This window comes from Euprymna scolopes, chromosome 29 (assembly GCF_053919585.1).
Source record: "Euprymna scolopes isolate OS-2025 chromosome 29, ASM5391958v1, whole genome shotgun sequence".
Classification (NCBI taxonomy): domain Eukaryota; kingdom Metazoa; phylum Mollusca; class Cephalopoda; order Sepiida; family Sepiolidae; genus Euprymna; species Euprymna scolopes.
This window is the reverse complement of record NC_136510.1, coordinates 17,689,230-17,709,754: the sequence shown is the minus strand read 5'-3', so window position 1 is coordinate 17,709,754 and position 20,525 is coordinate 17,689,230. Positions and strand designations below refer to the sequence as shown.

Here is a 20,525-nt window from a genome sequence, read left to right as displayed (position 1 = left end):
TTTCTATTTATAACCATAGCTGATAAGAACAAACCAATCAGATGCCAGAATCTGATTTAAAAAATATATTGAATCTGAATTCTTCAGTGATTGCTTTCAGTCTTGACACGAGAAAACCACTACATTATTATACTCATCCTGACTGGATTAATTATTTATCTGGGAAAAGAATCTGATTTTATTTATGTTGTAATTTTTTTTTAGCTCGAGACAACATTCTTATATTTCAAGAATGTAGTTCCACTCAAGAGCTCCGTTTAACCTAGCATCATTAAGAACACTAATTTCTATTAAGGTCGCTTCTTTCTTGCTCCATATAAGTATGTCAGGTTTAATAGCTTAGTTTTCTAAGTGTATAGCTGTAGGAATTACAAAGTCATAATGGCCTGCGTAGGACTTATTTCTAATTGTTCTTTCTAGTTGATGTTCCTAAAATTTGCTGCTATATTTGATATCTAACTTTTTACAGATGGTCCAGTAGAGATATTTACATATTGCATTGTAAAGTAGCTGTCCCTGAGCAGAACCTTACAACTGGACGTCAGGTGGCTCACACTACTTATGTGGTTGAAACTGCACTTGTTATTGCAGAGACCACTCCTTTAAAGCACTGGTCATCAAGTCTTTATTTAGTAAAGGCTCTTGTGACCGAGCAAACTTGTTTAGGAAAAAGTTGTTTGTTAGAATTAGGTCATATGACAATTTTAATTTCAGTATTGGTTTCATCTACATACACACCTCGGTTTCTATTTCAGTATTTTTTTTTTTTTTTTTTAATCTTTAAAGGAAGCCATTCATTTTCATGTGATGCTTAAAACATTATCTTATGTTATGCCATTATTACAATAAGGAATTGGTCAATTTGTGGCTCAATCATTCTGTTACAAAGACTTCTGTTGAAACAACCTTTCAGAATTCATTTTCAACAGTGAACTTAAAAACATTTTATATTTTAGGATTGGTTGGTTGTCTTACGGCATATCAACCCTTTTCAGGTTATTTAATGTCAAATTCAGTGATTTTAAGAAATTTTTTTAAATAGAATATATTTGTTGTTTTGAAGTCGGTTTCTATTTAACCCATAGTTGGGACACTAACGGGTACTACCACTCCGGGTCAGAGTGTACCTGGGAGCAATGGTAATTAAAGGGTGGCTCCACACTCCCCAAAGCCTACAAGCTGGGGCCTCACCACTGGATATAGTTTAAGGTCATATCCAGGACCTATATTTTAGGAAGAATGAAAATTTAAATTTTCATTCCATTTTAATTCTTTAACTCTTAGTGTGCCATGAAAAAGGATGAAGCATAGCCAAACAAAGCCATAAAAGCAATTGACAATAAGTTCAGATTTTAAACTAACCATACACTCAACCTTCTTTTTTTTAGTGGGGGGGGGGGGGTAATAGTCGGTTTTGTTAGGTTTAATTTTTTTATAAATTTTAATATTTTTTTAAAAACTGGAATTGCATATAGCAATGCAAGAAATGTTAATATTAATGCAGTTCGCAGTTATATTGGAAACTAGCAGGACCAGCGAAATATGACCCAATACCAGAAGAGATTATCGTATGCAAATCACAGATTATGAATAAACAAAAAAAAATAAATAAATAAAAAAATTAACTGAAAGATGGTGGCAGTTGCTAGTGGTAGCCACTGTCAGTTCTGGAAAATTGCAGGCACTGGCAACAGTTACCAAAATTAAATCATTTGGATTCCACTATCTTGCGTGGTCTGGCAATGGCAGCTAGCGGAATCCACTGGCTATCATGGACTAATGTCAACTTAAAATTGACCATTCCAAAATGAAAGTGGCGATTCCTGGTGTGGAGAGGTGTTTTGAGGGCAGTGGCTGCCTCTGCAACAATCAGTTATTGTCGGTCACAACTAGTTTTTTAGTATCCATTGCATCGCTTCAAAATGAAATTTCTGTCGGGCACTATCATCCAGTGGCGGTTATGATTTATCGGTGGTAACTGAGGAATAGTTCTCTTAAGGTGGTTACTATCACTTGATGACACTGGCTGCCTTAGTAACTGTCACTGTTATTAAGTGTCGGTAAACGGTGGCTCTACGTGATGCAGTGTTAGGTTTCAATTCTGTGTAAAGCAAGGGGTACCCTATTTTTCATTCTACCCAATACCGATTTGCTGCGTTTATGTAGATATATCACAGCAGGTTTTTATATTGAAGCAGAATATGGACCATGCTATACTTTACATACGTTCAAGTAAAAATGAATTGCATACAGTAGTCATTAAATTGTTAAGTTCCTACCATGTTAATCTGGGTTTATAAAGAATATTTTAGCATGGTTCATACTCTGCACAAGTACCCATTTGTTAACTGTTAAGAGCATGAAGGCATTTTAACAGATTCTAATCTGCAATAACTTAAAGCAGAAACAGAAGTAGACGGTGATAATTCTCGTCCCAGTTCATAACACTTGTGTTTTTTTTTTTTTTGTTTTTTTTTAAAGTATTGACTATAAAAAATATTTACGTTTATTTATGAATTTTTGTATTACACAAAAATACCCAGAGATATCGAGTTTTGTTGCAAATAAAAAGTTGTTTTTTGTTTGTTTTTAAATGAACGCTTATGTTTGCACAATATGTCAAACTTGATGTTCTATAAAGAAGCAAGTTTCAAATACGTTCCTGTAATGAATGTGGTAAGCTCCACAATGTATTGGGTCATGAATCCGTCTGAAAATCTTGACCATTATACATGTTCAGTATTTATGAAATCCATTATGAAAGTTTGTATCGTTTTTCTATATGTGATAAAGGATTCCATGTTTTCTTTATCAAAGCTAGTTATCATGGAAGCCATATTGGATTTTAAGAAGTCATTGCTATAGTGTTCAAGAACGCAAATCAAGAATCCCTGATACAACTAAGCAAAGTACCGAAGACAAAAATCAGAGCATTCAGTATTTTTTAAGGGGATGAGTGTTAGACCACTTAATCAAACGGAATAATAAAATGAGAATCACGGGCATGAATAATAATTGAACCCTATGAAATATTTGATAACAGTGTAACCGGGAGAGGAGGATGTCATACTAATATTAGCAATACGTTCAGCACTGGACAAGGCACACACTGCTACTTAATTTGATACTCCGTTTTTAAATTAGTAAGAACATTTCTCCTACCTCCAAAATAAAACTTATAACTGGATTCAAAAAAAAATTTACTTTAAAAAAATGGTATTTTAATATTTTGTTGCAATTTTTATATTTGAAGGAATCGTTATTTAAATCCGACTTAACGACGAAACATGCCAGCATAGCATGCCCGCTAGCAGTAGATCACCTTTTGCACATAAGCGGTTGGGGTGTGTTCATTCACATAAATACTTAAAGTGGCAGTTGTACCCATCAACAACGTTTCCAGTTGTTTTAGCTAATCAGGAAAAAGAATTATCTTTGCTACAGAATTTAAACACAACATGTACGTCTTTCCAGTCAAAAGTTAGAATTCCTCAAAGTTGATGCTTTGTAGTACAAAAGACAATTAGATAGGAACTGCGTTCAAACACTAATAGCAAATATATTAATTTCTTTTGTCCTAAAATTTGAAAAGAATTGGATAAAAACTTACACATGAATCGATAGTGACAACCGCATGTAAGCATAATTGTGACATGCACACAAATCTGCAAATAAGTGTTCATCAACTTACGAACAAAGTATTCATTTTATTTGTTATTTAATAAACATAAGGTTTTAATTATGGACAAAAAAAGAATAACCGACAATGAACATTTGTTTTTTGTTTTTTTTTTGTTCTTGGCTTTTAAGTCGCAAATAAAACATCTCAAAAGTTAACGCTTTGTTATACAAAGATAGATAGAAACTGTTCAAACGCTATTTAATACTGAATATATTAATTTCTTTTGTCCTAAAATTTGAAAAGGATGAAAAACTTATGCACGAATCAATAGAAGTAGTGACAACCGCATTTGAACATGAGAATTTTTGTGTACTGAGACATGCACAATAAAAATCTGTAAACAAAACGTTCGTCAATTAACTTACGAACATAAAGTATTCATTTTGTTTTTGTTATTTAGAAAACAAGTTTTAATTATAGAAAGGAAAATTTTTTTTTTTAATTCTTTGAAAAAGAATAACTAACAATGACTATGCTTTTAAAGGAGTTAAAACACAAACCACTTATCCAGTTTAAAAAAAAAAAAAAAAAAAAAAAAGAAAGTATTTTACTTATGTCCAAAGAAAGAAATGGATTGGATAGGCAAAATGTGAGGTGAGGAGGAAAGAAGAGATGGCACTTTTAATAGAAATACTAGCAGGCCGCCTGGCATTGTCTGGTCGTAAAATACAATTAATGATATTTTGATTAATGCAGATTTTCAATTTATTATATGGGACCCAATATATAGTAATGATTTTAAAAGTTAAAAGACTTGTGTACCACCACCGATAATCGAAACCAAAACGTTTAGTTAACGATTTATTTCTTTTGACATCATTACCTGAGCTATAAAGACCTGTTTGCTGCAAGGCTAAAAATTAAAACCTGAACCAATAGCTATTATGTCACGCATGCACATTTTTAATGCCGTTGTTCGATCTTCACCTGGCAAATTCCATTATTTTAATTTTCACTTTAGCACTGATTTTTTAAAAAATTTTTATTACATTTTCACCCCAAACAAGGCACATTGCCACTTTGGTGTAGGGGCTACTATCAGGGACATAAGCTACTGGGTACTATGCAGGGAGTTGGGCAGTAAGATGTTAGTTCACATTACACTTGAACTTCTGCACGCCAGTACAGTTGAGAAAGCAGGGAGCCGGAATGGAATTCCAGAGTCTAGCGGTTCTAGGAAAGAAACTACTGGAGTAGAAAGCTCCCTTACATCTAGGGATCGCCACTGTAGGAGTGGGATTTAGCTGCTTGTCGGGTTTGTCGAGGGTTTTACGTCATGGGGGCACAAGTGCTTGCAGTTTGTCAGAGCATTCATCATTAAAATACTTGTAGAAAAGGCAGAGGGATGCAACATTTCAGCAGGACAGAGGCTAAAGCTAGGATGACAGTTCAGGGCCTATCAGGTTGGAGACTCTTTTGGACCTTGTCTATGAGTGAGAGACTAGTAGCAGATGCACCAGCCCAAACATGACAATACTCCATACATGGGCAAATGGTGGCCTTATAGAGGTACAGGATGCTTTCGGGTGTTAGTAGTTTTCTAGCACGGTAGAGAGAGCCCACCTTTCTTGCAGCGGCCGTGGCAATGCCTTCAATGTAATTGTTCCAACTCCTGTTTCCTGTGAATGTTAGGCCAAGGAGTTTGAAAGATGTAATCTCAGATAAAGAGTCGTTGGCCATTGCTATAGGTGGTAGAGAGGGTTTCTTGTAATTATTGAATGAAACTAGTTTAGTCTTGGCAGCATTGAACGCAACCAACCACTTTTGTCCCCATTCCACCACAGATTGGAGGTCTTCCTCGAGTGTTTCTGCCATTTCCTTAGATATGTGTTCATTCGTTTTCCTGTCGTGCCCGTTATAGAGCGTGTTGTCATCAGTATATATACCCATCTCAGAGGCAATTTTGTCGGGGAGGTCATTTATGAATATTAGGAATAATAAAGGTCCAAGGATAGACCCCTGGGGCACTCCCGCATTTATATCATTGTTTAGATGTACAACTGTCGAGGACAACCTGGATTTTTCTCATATCTAAGAAGGATTTAATTATGTTAAGTATTTGTTCAGTGATACTGTATGATCTGATTTTCCTGAGAAGACCTTCATGCCATACCCTGTCAAAAGCATTAGATGTATCTAGAGCTACCGCGCTACCTTCCCCTGCTTTGTCCAGTGAATAGTATATAAGTTCAGAGATTACAGTTAGGATGCCTAAATCCATGTTGTTGGTTGGTCAGAAGTTTAGCATCTGTAAGGTGATGGACTAGAGCTTGGTCGCATACAACTTTAGATTTTTCCATAAAGTCAGAAGGGAAGTAACTCGTTGATAAAAGCAAATAAACACTTCACCGACGAAATTTGTTATAACTTAGGGTAAAAGAAAGTATTTTTCTAAATTTCAGATATTCATCCAGGGCAACACTGCTCAAGAATATATCAACTTTGTGGGTGTTCGTTTTGTAGGGGTTCCCCCCCCCTCAATTTTAAGCTGGACATACACTTTAATAGATTAGACACAAAGTTTGTTTTTAATGTGGTATCTGTTCAGCCACCCACCCACCTCCTATCCTCTAAATATGCACCCTGCTTGATACAAAAATAAAAAATTGCACAGTAAAAGATCTCTCCTGAACAGAAAAGATACTATACTTTGATTTTGTTTTGGAGATTTAAAAATAAAGAAAGTATTATATTTTAATTAGATAAAAATACAAGATTAACGAGCAGTGCCAGCCAGAACCAAATGAAGATGCTGGTAACCTGCTCATACCTTTCTAGCTATTCCAACATTTCCACCACAAAAAGCCGTTGGAAATTCTAAGGCTGCATCTAAAACAAATATACACATTCAGACTTCTTAGTATTGTACCTATTTACTATGCCTCCCCACGGGACAGAGTTAGACACCAGGGTCGTTTTTTAACGTGGAGAAAAGGTACAAAAATAAAAATTGTCTCAGTCGTGAAGGATTTCTCCTCCACAGAAAGAGAACAAGAAATAGAAGTGCAGCATCTGAGATGAGCAACTATGACAGTTGATGTTTTCAAACAAATATTTATACAACTTTTCTGATGTCATAATAGTCCTTATCTTTCATTTATTAGACATCAATGAACCTTTTAAAATATTCCTCCAAAACGTCAACCTTTATGATGTCATTAGCTTTCATGAGATACATATATATATATATATATACGGCACTGTCCCTCGACACTAGCGCACAAATACATGTATTTGGTGACTTTAATGTCCACCACAAAAACTGGCTTGGATTCTCTACTTACACAGATGCAGCGGGCAGTACAACTCATAGCTTCACTATATCTCACTCCCTATCACAAATTGTTACGTTTCCAACCCGTTTCCCTGACCAGGAGGAACAACACGCATCACTTCTAGATCTGTTTTTGACCACAGTTCCCGATGACTGCATAACGAAGGCCCACAGCCCACTTGGGAACGCTGATCATGCAGTGATAATGGTTGAAATCGCCCTAAACTCTAGAGCCAAAAACTGAAGAGCCAGTGCTCAAAAACAACGAGATATTATAAAAAGGCTGACTGGAAAGCCATCAGGGAACTAATCAGAGATGCCCCATGGAGAAATATTTTTTCTCTCCCTGCTGAACAATGTGCAAACGAGACCACTGACTGGTTCAAAACTGCAATCGAAGCGCAGGTTCCCATGCGGAAATTTTATAGTAAGCCCCACTCTCTCCAATGGTTTACGTCGACTTGTGCAACTGCCATTGCTCAAAAGCAGCATGCATACCATAGGTTTAACGAACATAAGTCCAGTTCAAATAGACTGAAGTATATAGAAGCTAGAAATAACGTTAAGAAAGAAATAGCGACAGCTAAGAGAATTTACGGAAACCACTGAAAAGCGCATCGAAGGACAAAAACTAGAAATTCGAGACTTCTGGAAAATCTACAACAGTGTAGTAAATAATGGGCAATCAACAATTCCCCCACTAACCAACAATCACGAGGTTGTCTCCTCAGCAACCGACAAGGCTAACATGCTTGCCAGTCGGTTTGCCTCAAACTCCACACTGGACCCTTCCTGACTTTCCTATGTGGACAGACGCCACGCTAGACGATCTGAAAACCACCCCTGCTCAGGTGGATGCTATCATAAAAAACCTTGACACTTCAAAAGCATGTGGACCCGATCTTATCCCAGCTGTGCTATTAAAAAAGTGCTCAGCCGAAGTAGCTCCAGTTCTCTCCAAACTCTACAACAAATGCCTTAATGAAGTTTGCTTTCCGGGTTGTTGGAAAACTGCTTCTGTTGTACCAGTATTCAAGAATCCTGGCAAAAGGACTGACCCATCAAATTATCGCCCCATTAGCCTCCTCCCACTTTTTGCCAAAATATTTGAGACCTTAATTAACCATGCTCTAGTCCATCATCTTACAGATGCTAAACTTCTGACTGACAAACAATATGGATTTAGACAAGCCCGTTCCACAGCAGACATCCTAACTGTGATCTCTGAATGTATATACCATTCACTGGACAAAGCGGGGGAGGGCAGAGCGGTAGCTCTAGATATATCTAACGCTTTTGACAGGGTATGGCATGAGGGTCTCCTCAGGAAAATTAGATCATACAGTATCACTGGTAGAATACTTAACATAATTAAATCCTTCTTAGATAAGAGAAAAATCCAGGTTGTCCTCGACGGTCGTACATCTAAACAATATGATTTTTTTTTTTTTTTTTTTTTTTTTACAGAGGCATCACCACATTATCAAGGCCAAGAGGCCACTCAAGAATAAGGGTTAAAGAGTGTACAGTAGAAATTGGACATTATAGTAATCATTAGTAATGAAAATTTGGTAAAGTTGATAACTTATATGGAACGGCTCATCAAGAACTTATTTACGTTAGACTTGAAGACAACCATATTGTAGTCAGCCGGAAAGCAGGAAAACGGAAGACAATTCCACAGGCGTGCAGTTCTAAGAAAAAAGCTTTGTTCATGGAATCTACGTTTAGGTTTAGGCACAGATAAAGAGTGGGGGGAATTATTGATAGTATTTACAGCTAGACGAGTGTTTCTTGTGAAAGTTTGGCGATGGGGGACCATAGATTGAAGCTCAGTCGAACACTTTCCATGAAAATAACGATACATCACAGACAAACTCGCAACATCTCTTCTGTGAGATAAAGGTTGCAGGGAAGAGAAAAGGACATCTCCTACGAGGCTACGAAGTCTATTTTGAACTCTATCAAGGCAGGACAAGTCTTTTCTAGCAGCTCCTGCCCAGATGTGGCAACAGTATTCCATCCTTGGACGTACCTGGCTCTTATATAGATAGAGAATAGCATCAGCAGTGAGATATCTACTGGATCGATAGAAAGATCCCACCATTTTTCCAGCGGCCTTGGCAACGGATTTGATGTACGTGTTCCATTTAAGATCAGGAGTAATGGTCAAGCCCAGAAGTTTGTCAAAACTTGAGGCTTCCTGAAGACGAGAGCCATTCATTTCAATTGATGTCAGATGTGGATCAGAATGTTGATGATGTAAAGAGAGAAGCTTGGTTTTAGATGCATTAAAAGTAACCAGCCATTCTTTACCCCATTGTACTACGTGCTCAAGATCAGAGGAGAGAGAATTGGAGAGAACTTGGTCGTTTACTGTCTTAGATGTGCTACCATAAATGGTAGTGTTGTCAGCATAGATGTCTACAAATGATGTAAGGATGTGATTTGGAAGATCATTAATGTAGATCAGGAAAAGAGTTGGGCCCAGGATGGACCCCTGAGGGACACCGGCATTAATACTGTGAGCTTCTGATTTTTGCCCCTCAACTACTACTCTTATGAACCTGTCAGAAAGAAATGATTTAATAATTGAAAAGACATTTCCAGCAATACCATAGCTAGAGATCTTATGAAGTAAACCTTTATGCCATACCCTATCAAAGGCCTTAGATATGTCAAGAGCAATTGCCCTAGAAAGGTTGCCTCCGTCAAGAGATTTGCTAATCCTATGAGATATAACTGTAAGCACATCTGCTGTAGATCTAGCAGAACGGAAACCATATTGAGTGTCACTAAGAAGGTTATTTTTGTTGAGATGGTTGATTACTTCTGTATTTAACACAGATTCCAGCAACTTATTCATGACGCACAGGAGACTTATTGGCCTGTACTGAGAGGGTGATGAGCGATCACCTGAATTCTTAAATACAGGGCATACTGATGAAATTTTCCAGGGAGATGGGAAACTATTCTCCTTAAGACAACGTTTAAACAGTTTTGTAAGTATGGGCGCTAGTTCAGGTTGAAGTTTTTTGAGTACTATAATTGGAATACCGTCAGGGCCAGTTGCTTTACTGGAATCAAGGTTTTTGATTAGCTTGGCAACATCACGTACAGATATACGTATATCACATAGCGTGTTTTCTGATACAGAAGGAAATATTGGGGGTTGGCAGCCTTGATCGCAAAGGGTAGAATTAGCTGCGAAGTTCTTGACAAAGAGTTTGGCTTTGTCTGATGCTGACGAGATTACCTCAGGTCCATTGATAATAGTTGGGATGGAGCACACGCTTCTGTTCATGGATATGTCCCAGGGTTCTATCCTTGGACCTCTATTGTTCCTGATATTCATAAATGACCTCCCCAACAAAATTGCCTCCGAGATGGGTATATATGCTGATGACACTACACTATGGCAGGCACGACAGGAAGACGAATGAACACATTTCTAAAGAAATGGCAGAAACACTCGAGGAAGACCTCCAATCTGTGGTGGAATGGGGACAAAAGTGGTTGGTTGCGTTCAATGCTGCCAAGACTAAACTAGTTTCATTCAATAATTACAAGAAACCCTCTACCACCTATAGCAATGGCCAACGACTCTTTATCTGAGAGTACATCTTTCAAACTCCTTGGCCTAACATTCACAGGAAACAGGAGTTGGAACAATTACATTGAAGGCATTGCCACGGCCGCTGCAAGAAAGGTGGGCTCTCTCTACCGTGCTAGAAAACTACTAACACCCGAAAGTATCCTGTACCTCTATAAGGCCACCATTCGCCCATGTATGGAGTATTGCTGTCACATCTGGGCTGGTGCATCTGCTACTAGTCTCTCGCTCCTTGACAAGGTTCAAAAGAGAGTCGCAAACCTGATAGGCCCTGAACTGGCATCTAAGCTTCACCCTCTGTCCCATCAACGAAATGTTGCATCCCTCTACCTTTTCTACAAGTATTTTAGTGGTGAATGCTCTGACGAACTGCAATCACTTGTGCCCCCATGACGTGAGCACCCTCAACAAACCCGACAGGCTGCTAAATCCCACCCCCACACTGTAGAGATCCCTAGATGTAAAGGATCTTTTTACTCCAATAGTTTCTTCCCCAGAACCGCTAGACTCTGGAATTCCATTCCAGGTCCCTGCTTCCCCAACAGTACTGACGTGCAGAAGTTCCAAGTGTAACGTGAACCGACATCTTACTGCCCAAATCCCTACATAGTACCCCAGTAGTTGTTGCCCTTGATAGTAGGCCCCTACACCAAAGTGGCAATTTGCCTTGTTTGGGGTGAAAATGTAATAAAAAAAAAAAAATAAATAATAAATAAAAAAATTATATATATATTTTTTTTTTTTGGAGAGAGAGGATCACCACTTATCAAGGCCCAGAGGCCACTTGAGGATAAAGGTTAAAGAGTGTACATTATCAGAATCCTAGTAATCGTTAGTAGTGGAGATTCGGTAAATTTGTTAACTTAAGTGGAACGGCTCATCAAGAACTTGTTTGCATTGGATTTGAAGACAGCCATATTTTAGTCAGCTGGAAAGCAGGTAAACTGAAGACAGTTCCACAGGTGTGCAGTTCTAAAAAAGAAACTTTGTTCATGGAATCTATGTTTAGGTACAGATAAATAGTAGGGGAAATTATTGATAGCATTTTTAGCTAGACGAGTGTTTCCTGTAAAAGTTTGATAAGGGGGGGGGGACCATAGATTGGAGCTCAGACAAGATCTTGCCATAAAATAACGATGTGAGAGGTTGCAGAGAAGAGAAAAGGGCATCTCCTACTCAGCAGCGAAGTCTATTTTGAACTGTCAAGGCAGGATAAGTTGTTTCTAGCAGTTCCTGCCCAGATGTGGACGTACCTGGCTCCTATATAAGTAGAGAATTGCATCAGCAGTGAGATATCTACTGGATTGATAGCAGGATCCCACCATTTTTCCAGTGACCTTGGCAACAGATTTGATATACGTGTTCCATTTCAGATCAGGTCAAGCCCAGAAGGATGTCAAAACATGGAGTCTCCCCAAAATGAGAGCCATTCATTTCAATTGATGCCAGATGGGGATCAGAACATTGATGTAAAGATAGAAGTTTGGTTTTAGATGCATTAAAAGTAATCAGCCACCCCTTTCCCCATTGTACCACGTGCTCAAGATCAGAGGAGAGAGAATCAGAGAGTACTTGACCATTTATGGTTTTGATGTGCTACCATAGATGGTAGTGTCGTCAGCATAAATGTCTACGAATGATGTAAGGATGTGATTTGGAAGATTATTAATGTAGATTAGGAAGAGAGTTGGACCCAGGATGAACCTGAGGGACTCCAGCATCAATACTGAGAGCTTCTGATTTCTACCCATCAACCACTACTCTTATGAACCTAGCAGAGAAACGATTTAATAATTAAGACATTTCCAGCTATACCGTAGTTGGAAATCTTGTAGAGTAGACTTATGCCAAACCTTATCAAAGGCCTTTTACATGTCAAGAGCAATTGCCCTAAAAAGAAAGCCTCTGTCGAGAGATTTGTTAATCCTATAAGATATAACTGTTAGCACATCTACTGTAGATCTAGCAAAATGGAAACCATATTGCATGTCACTAAGGTTATTTTTTTGCCGAGGTGGTAGACTACTTTAACAGATTCCAGCAACTTACTCATGATGCACAGGAGACTTATTGGCCTGTACTGAGAGGAAGATGACCGATCACCTAAATTCTTAAATACAGAGCATACTGATGAGATTTTCTAAGGTGTTGGGAAGCGTTTCTCCTTAAGAAAACACAAATAGCTTTGTAAGTATGGCCATTAGTTCTGGTTAAAGCTTTTTGAGCACTATAATTGGAATTTCATCAGGGCCAGTTGCTTTATTGGAATCAAAGTTTTTTATTAGTTTGGCAACATCACGTACAGATATTTGTATGTCGCATAGCACGTTTTCTGATACACAAGGAAATACTGGCAGTTGGCGACCTTGGTCGCAAAGGGTAGAATTAGCTGCAAAGTTCTTGACAAAGAGTTTGGCTTTGTCCGATGCTAACAAGATTAACTCAGGTCCATTGATGATAGTTGGGATAGAGCACACGCTTCTGTTCAGGATTGTTTGCTATTTGCCAAAACTGGTGGCAATCAAGCTGCTGGTTTGTGAACAATCTGAGCAAGGTCATAAGCAATGGAGAAATCGTGACAGAACCTCCTTTCAACATCTGTCTTGTTCGAGTGCGTTAACCATTCCACATTTTGAACATTGAAGTCTCCACATACGTGAATGTTTGCTGAAGGATAAGCAAACAGGATGTGGTCAATTTTGTCAGATATGCTTTTAAAGATAGTAACTCCGCTGTGAGGGGGTGATAGAGAGCAAATATAAATGCAGTAGTATGAACAAGTGCAACCCGGATCTTAGGATCTTCTCTGGAGATGTCCCTACCACATGGAAAGCCATCTTTAATGTAGGCACATATTCCATGGTGATCTTGAGGGTCGAATTTAGAAGTTAAGTTAGAGTATTCTTTGATTACAAACTCATCTAGGGAAATAGTCTGTCCAATGCCAGTGTCGCTTAGGAATAATAGGTCTGGTTTAGTCTTTTGTAATTGGGTTAGAACCTCTGAAAGGTTGGAATGTAGACCCCTGATGTTGGAGAAGGAGACATGGTAGTAGAAGTCTACATTGGAAGTTGCAGACCCAGGTTTATCCGTGTATTTTTTCTGGAAACTTTTCATGATTAAGTTTTAGGATTTGTGGTATAGGTCGACAGACTTACTTAGAGTAGGGCAGAGAAGGAAAGTAAGAGAAACGAAGAAATGTATTTTTTTTGTAGACCATGATAAGGTAAAGTCGTAACAATTACCCACTAGTATGGCATCGAGAAGGCCCACCAGAAGCTACTGCATGGTCCAGAATCCATTCACCAAATGGCAATACAGCAGCCCCAGTATTTTGCACCTGCTGATAGGACAGCCTCCTTAGTTAATCCAAGGTTCGGATCCCTGACTATCAGGCGGATAACGTCAGCCCAGATAAAATGTCTACCTCCAGCACCCTTACTAGTGACATGGCCACAAGGATAGAAACAGAAAATTTCCAAGATCTCTGGCGACTGTTCATGCAAAATACTGCCAACCTAGAATACGTTTTCTCTCTTTGTCAGATAAATCACTCATTAAAAAAAAATGAGGACTGAGGGACAAATAAGGAGAAGCGAGAGTCACGAGAGCTGCCTATAGCAAATCCACAATGCATTGTCTACTCTCCATTAAGAGAGAGAAGGGAAAAAAAACTTAATTACTTAGTAAAAGTTTTAAATTAAAGATATTGTTTGTAGATACCTTCCCCCCTCCCATATTTACACATGAATTTATATTGTGGAATCAACATGACACTGTTACTTAGTTTTTTTTTGTTTTGTTTTTTTAAATATTCTAGACACATTTGCATTTTAAGTTTATTATAATAAAAAAAATAAAAAAAAATAAAAAGCTATGACCTTAACCTTAAAAAAATGGTGTGTACCATCCCTAGGTAGGGGACCATCATGCCAGGTTTGGTCATGATTGGTCCACTGGTGTGGGCTATAGGAAAGTTGTACACAGACACAAATGCTACGACTTTATATATACATACATTTGTAAGTGTGTAAACGAAGTTGCCAACCAGCATAATCAAAGTGATGCTATATTTGCAATAAAAACAATATCAAAATGTTGATTTGAGTTGAATTTTCAAATGGGAGGTTGTACTCATACTCTCTAAAAGCCCTTTAAAATATGCAGAAGAAACTGAAATTTCAAAAACATTAATTGATGCTTATTACTTATTGTTAAAAATTTATAAACATCTAAATTTTCACTTTCTCATTGTTTATAAAACATCAAAACTATTGTGGGGTGGGTTTCAGAAGAACACTCAGAAGATTGCTATAAAATCCTGTCAAATCATAATCAAAAGGAAATTGATTTATTTACAAGTTTATATTATTTGTGTTTTGTTTATATAAAACTTTGGGGAAATAAAAAAAAAACAAAAAAAAAAAAAAAACGAATATTGTAAAAACATTTAAATTTTGATTTGAGAGTGTAAACTCAACTAGATTTGAAAGCACACAGTGGTAAAAATTGTATTAGATTTAAATAAAATTAAGCTAATATACATCAGAATTTAGTTGATCCTATAATTGATGAGTTATCAAAATTCAGCTACTGCATCTGAAAATCTTCATTAAAAGAATTTTGATACTTGTACAGAAGGGTGAATTTTTAAACAAACATTTCAGGTGAGAACATTACATACTTACATACAATGATGAAATTAGTATTTATAAAAATGATCCAGTAGTAGATTAATTACAAGTAAAAACAGAATTTAACAAATAACCGTATTTTAACATAGGTTTTAATGTTTAAAGTTGGAGAACTCTTGAAATCTCATTCTTTATGACAAACCGACTTATTGCCCTTGCTTTCCTTGAAATCTGCTATCAGGAAAGAAAGAAAACAAATTCTAACACATCAACCGAATAATTTTTCTTAAGTATATATATATATATATATATATATATATATATATATATATATATAAAAACAGTGTTAATGATAAACATCTAGTTCTGGAAGATGAGGCGAGATAGATTGCAAATTAAATTTAATTATGAGGTTAGTTTATTAAAACATACTAGATGCTCAAATGTGGAGTTATCTTTCATTTTTAATGCTTTCATGACATTCACCAAAACAATTTTATATATATATATATATACTAGCAAAAGTACCCGTCGTTGACTGGGTTTAAAAACAGCCTACAGAAAATGGACTTTGATTTATGAAAGTATGATAGGTTATGAAAAGGAAGGGTTGTAAATTTGGGTTGAATTTAGGGGTATCAAAACCAAAGCAAAATATGATGAAAGTAAAAATAAAATGGATAAACCCCATAATTTATTATACCATACCTGTTCACACGGAAACACTTATCACAATATTCTGTGGATCTATATTAAAAAAACCTTTTTAAACTTTCTGACATATTTCCATTCTATAGAGGTCAGGTGCGAACGAACACCCCATAATTTTATTATACCATATTTCTTCAAACAAACAATTATCAAAGTATACTTACATAGATATGAAGTCTTTATTAAAGTTTGTGCCTATTTCCATTCTATGGAGGCCAGGCGCGAACGCAGACCCCACAATTTTATTATACCATCCCTATTTCAGTTAAAACATACTTATCAAAGTATTCTTATGTACATCTATATCAGAAACACTTGTAAACGTTTTTTTTTTGTTTTTTTTTTTTTTAATTTTTAAATTTTTTATTTCCATACTTTGTGGACCAGGCATGAACGCAGACCCCACAATTTTAATGAACCACTGTTCCACAGAATCAAAACATACCCATTCCTGTGTCTCGATACATCTATCATTATATGTAATCAGTTTTTTAAAATAGTCAACCATATAGGAGCCTATACGTGACCACACACACACAGCTTTATATTATAGATTTGCCAAATACGTTGCTTTATCTTCAAAGATTTTTAACAGTACTTTATCAATGAAAAAACTGACTTAACAGAAAAAGGTGATTTTTTTGCATCAAGTGCTTATATTTCAAAGTTATTTCTTTTTTAATTGAAAAACTATATGCTTTCAATCAATTTATATTTTACAGACATCCTATTTTCTATGAAAATAGGAAAATGTATTTTGTGAACATTGCTAGTTTATGCATAATGATCAGTTAATTATTTTAGAAGTAAATCTTACGCATACAAATATATAACATTGCTATTATATAGATGTACAAGTGTAGAATTATTTTTTAAAAATTTACTAAAATACTTAAATCAAAGAACAAAATTTATTTTTAATATGAATTTAATACGGACCATGGGTTTCATAGCAAATCTGACCAATTCAATGAACCCAAGCATATCGGTCACTATAGATCAAACAAACTAGAGACAAACTTTGTGGACTATACAAATATCAGTGCTTCTGCATTCACCGACCTGCGGTTTCAATGAAGTTGGCTCAGGCTTGCTCAGCAATTTGCAGAAATAACCAAAAAGGGTTGAACGAGTATTCCTAAATTTTTAACAAACGCGCTGTCTATTTTTAGACAATACAGATCTATGAAGGCTACTTTTTTATAAATTGGAAGAAATTTTTAAAAAAATGAAAATAAAATTTTTGATTGCACATGTTAAATACACATTTGTAATTTTATTGTATTTCCATATTCATCATAATTTTCTCGTAGCGGTTTAACATTTCAAGATTGATTGCTTCTGGTTATTCCCGACAGTAGCCGAGCACACCAGAGAACACTTTGGAAACCATGGGTCGGTAAACGCAGAAGTACCGAAAAAAATCAAACTCATTGGTTATATTCAATGAAACCATTTTTCGAATTTGCTTTCCGTTTAGCAAAAGTCATGCCAGTGTATACCGAGCAAGTCATTTCTAATTAATAATTCTAGTTTAATTTTAAAATTACATAAAAAAAAAATTAGCCTTTACTTAGAAATGCTTCTTTTTTTCAGAATGGTTTTATTTTAATAAAATGTTATAATCAAAATATTTTTAGTCTTAATTTTTTTTTTTTTACAGAATGTTTTATGTAATAAAAAATATTTTTAAAGTTGACATAATAGCCTTTACTTTTAAAAGGTATATTTTTTTTTTAAATATTTTGTGGTAAGATATTTCTTTTAGTCTTTACATTGAAATTTTATATTACACACAAATTATATAAGCATTAATCAGAAGGGATTTTATCTGTATACGAAAGAGGTATTGCAAGTTTATCTGTTATATAATTATTTTCATGGCAGGTGCTCGACTGAGCTTCAATCTATGGTCCTCCCTGCAAAACATTTCCAACAAATACTAATTTAGCTCCAGCAGTCAATGATTTCCCTTTACTATCAGTGCCTAAAACTAAATGAAAATTCATGAGAAGTTTCTTTCTTGTGGAACACCATCTTAGGCTGCTTCCCAGCTGACTATAACACTGTCTTTTTCAAATCTAATGTACATAAAGTTCTTATTGAGCGATCTTAAATAATCAAACCCTACCAACCCACCATTATGATCAGTGTTGTCAGTCTACTCAACACTTATTGACCTTCATCCTCAATTGGTTCTTGAAATTAGAAATCAGAGTTTGGAGGAAAGGATATTCTGGTGACATTTAATATCTAACATTTTAAAAAGGGATTCTGTATGTCTGCATATATATATATATGCATATATATCAGACCTGACCGAATGGTTAATTGTAGGCATAGACAGATTCATACCATCCAAACAATTCCAACAAAAAACTAACACCCAGCCATGGTTCTCCCCAGAATGTGCTGCTGCCATTGCACACAGAAATCACTTTTTCCATAGCTACCAATGTAATAGATGTAGAGACTAAAGCTGCTTTCAGAACTGCCAGCAATCACTGTAAAAGAGTATAAAAAATGCAAGCGATGCTCTTGACATATCAAAGGCCTTTGATAAGGTATGGCATAAGGGCCTACTTCACAAGATTTCCAGCTGCAATATAACTGGAAATATTTTCTCAAATCATTTCTCTGATAGGTTCATAAGAGTAGTGGTTGATGGGCAGCAATCAGAGGCCCACAGTATTAATGCTGGAGTTCCCCGGGGGGGTCCATCCTGGGCCCAACTCTCTTCCTGATCTACATCAATGATCTCCCAAAACACATACTTAAATCATTCGTTGACATCTATGCTGATAACACGAACATCTACGGCAACACATCAAAGGCCATAAGTGACAAAACTCTCTGATTCCCTTTCCTTTGATCTTGAGTGCATGGTTCAGTGGAGGAAGAGATGGCTGGTTACTTTTAATACATCTAAAACCAAGCTCCGAACTTTACATCAACGCTCTGTTCCTCATCTAGCATCAATTGAAATGGATGGCTCTCGTCTGAGAGGCTTCATGTTTTGACAAGCTCCTGGGTTTGACCTTTACTCCTGACCTGAAATGCTGGGAAAATGATGGGATCCTTCTACCGCTCCAGAAGATATCTCACTACTGATGCAATTCTCTGTATAAAAGCAAAGTACGTCCAAAGATGGAGTACTGCTGCCACATCTGGGCTGGAGATTCTAAAAACAGCTTATCCTGCCTTGACAAAGTACAAAATAGACTTTGTGGCTTAGTGGGGGATGCCCTCTTCTCTTCCCTGCAACCTCTCTCCCACAGAAGAGACGTTGCGAGCCTGACTTTGTTTTATCGTTATTTCCATGGCAAGTGCTCATCTGAGATCCAATCTCTGGTCCCCCGCCATCGCCAATCTTTCGCGATAAACACACCTAGTTAAAACCACTGTCAGTAACTTCCCCCTCTCTTTATCTGTGCTTAAATCAAAACAGATTCCATGAACATAGCTTCTTTCTGAGAAGTGCACGCCTGTGGAATTCTCTTCCATTTGCCTGTTTCCCACCTGACTACAAAATACCAACTATTACGACCCATTGATTATTGTACACAAAATAACCCTTATCTCCATGTGGCTTCAGGGCCTTGATAAGTGGTGATCCCCATGTAAAAAAAAAAAAAAAAAGTCATGGCTGATGGAACGAGAGATTAAATAAAGGGTTCCATCCAAAATACCATGCAGATTTCCAAGATGAATAGAAAGATTCAGAATTCAAAAAGATTGCCCTGAAGAAGATCAGAGGTTACATTAACCTAAACATTGTGAAAATAATCAAGATGAGAACAGTCATCTAAAAGAATCCAAATAAGAATGAAGCAAATTATTTAACTGTTATTGTAATTAATGGACAATTTGAGCGAGAGAAACAAAATTGTTTTTGTTGTCACTTATTTTCTACTCATTAAGTTGTTGGGTTTTACGGTATGTCACCCATCACTAGATCATGTTATGCCACGATTGTATGCATACATTTTGGAAACAGTCTAAACAATTGTTTCTATTTAACCCATAGATGTGATCCCTGGGTCAGAGTGGACCTGGAAGTAATGGTAACCAAGGAATGACTCCATACTCCCAAATTAGGATCACATCACTGGATGCTGTTTTGTGTCATACTGCATATAGTTGATGTGAAATTAGAGTAAGTGGAAAATAGCATAGACAGAGTAAGAAAAAAAAAAAAAGACATTCAATTTAACCCCATAGATGGGACTTCAAGTACTAGCATTCCTCTAGGTCAGAGTGAACCTGGGAGTACTCAAAAGGTACTAACAGAGAGAGTGGACCTAGGAGTAGTGATAACCATCCCAAAACTCAAATTGAGGTCTTACAACTGCATGCTATTTTGTATAATAATTTATATGGTTGGAAAGGTGAATCCGAGTAGTTGATCGGGTTAGGAAATAGGTAAGGAAAAAAAAAAAAAAAAATTGGATAGAAAATGTTGATATGAATGTCAGTATGAAGTTAGGGGGATACCCAATGTTGTCAGGGATAGTTTAAATGCCGTGCCATAGGATAAATTCTATTTAACCCATGATAGGTACTACTACTCTGTTAGAATGGACATGAGAACAAACACTAATTAAAAGATAA

At 36.5% G+C, this 20,525-nt stretch overlaps 1 protein-coding gene across 6 annotated transcripts in view; it reads right to left on the bottom strand.

Moving 5' to 3' along the window:
- LOC145252515 (uncharacterized) overlaps positions 1-20,525 on the bottom strand; it is a 93,729-nt gene that overhangs the window by 56,814 nt on the left and 16,390 nt on the right. The gene's annotated exons all lie outside the window — the stretch shown is intronic.